The following is a 526-nucleotide window of genomic DNA, read 5'->3' on the forward strand; positions in this document are numbered from 1 at the left end:
CACCACGGACAGTGCCCGGCGTCGCCACTCAGGTCAATGGAATCCGCCACTTTCAGCACCAACTTCAAAGGGACAGCCGGGGACTCGTCCTTCCGGTCATTCACGCCTAGGCAGTCATTGGCCCCATAGAGCCAATCTGCTCCACACCTAGAGCCTGCAAGTGTACAGAGGATGAGTTCCCTGCTCTACCATCAGCATCAGCCGCCTTACCCCCACCTCTCCCTCTCAGCTAACAGCACCATAGACAGCTCCACTTCAATGGCTATATTTGGAAAAGGATTAGAAGACGTTTTCCTGCTTGTCCCAGCTGAATTCTAGCGAGGGAGGGGTGAGGACCTGTGGGAGGGGGCGATGTAGAAGCAGGAGACATCGCTTGTAATAATCTGGAAAGGTACTTAAAGAGGGGGGATGGGTGCAGGTGGTCTGGATGGCAGGTTGGGAGGGATGAGGACAGCTTTGGTTAGCGCAGTAATTTAGTAATAGACAGTATACTATGGTATTTATCAAATACTTATGTTTGGTGTGA

The 526-nt window shown here is 51.9% G+C and overlaps 1 protein-coding gene across 1 annotated transcript in view; it reads right to left on the bottom strand.

The window, feature by feature from the left end:
• SLC17A7 (solute carrier family 17 member 7) overlaps positions 1-317 on the bottom strand; it is a 170,204-nt gene extending 169,887 nt beyond the window's left edge. The window contains exon 1 of the mRNA XM_089689002.1: positions 1-317. This exon is cut by the window's left edge and continues 501 nt beyond it. The gene's annotated coding sequence lies outside the window, so the exon portion shown is untranslated.
• Between the last annotated feature and the right edge of the window lie 209 nt (positions 318-526).

The sequence above is a fragment of the Staurois parvus genome, unplaced genomic scaffold (assembly GCF_062004578.1).
Source record: "Staurois parvus isolate SC_StPar_1 unplaced genomic scaffold, SC_StPar_1.0 ptg000465l, whole genome shotgun sequence".
NCBI classification, from domain to species: domain Eukaryota; kingdom Metazoa; phylum Chordata; class Amphibia; order Anura; family Ranidae; genus Staurois; species Staurois parvus.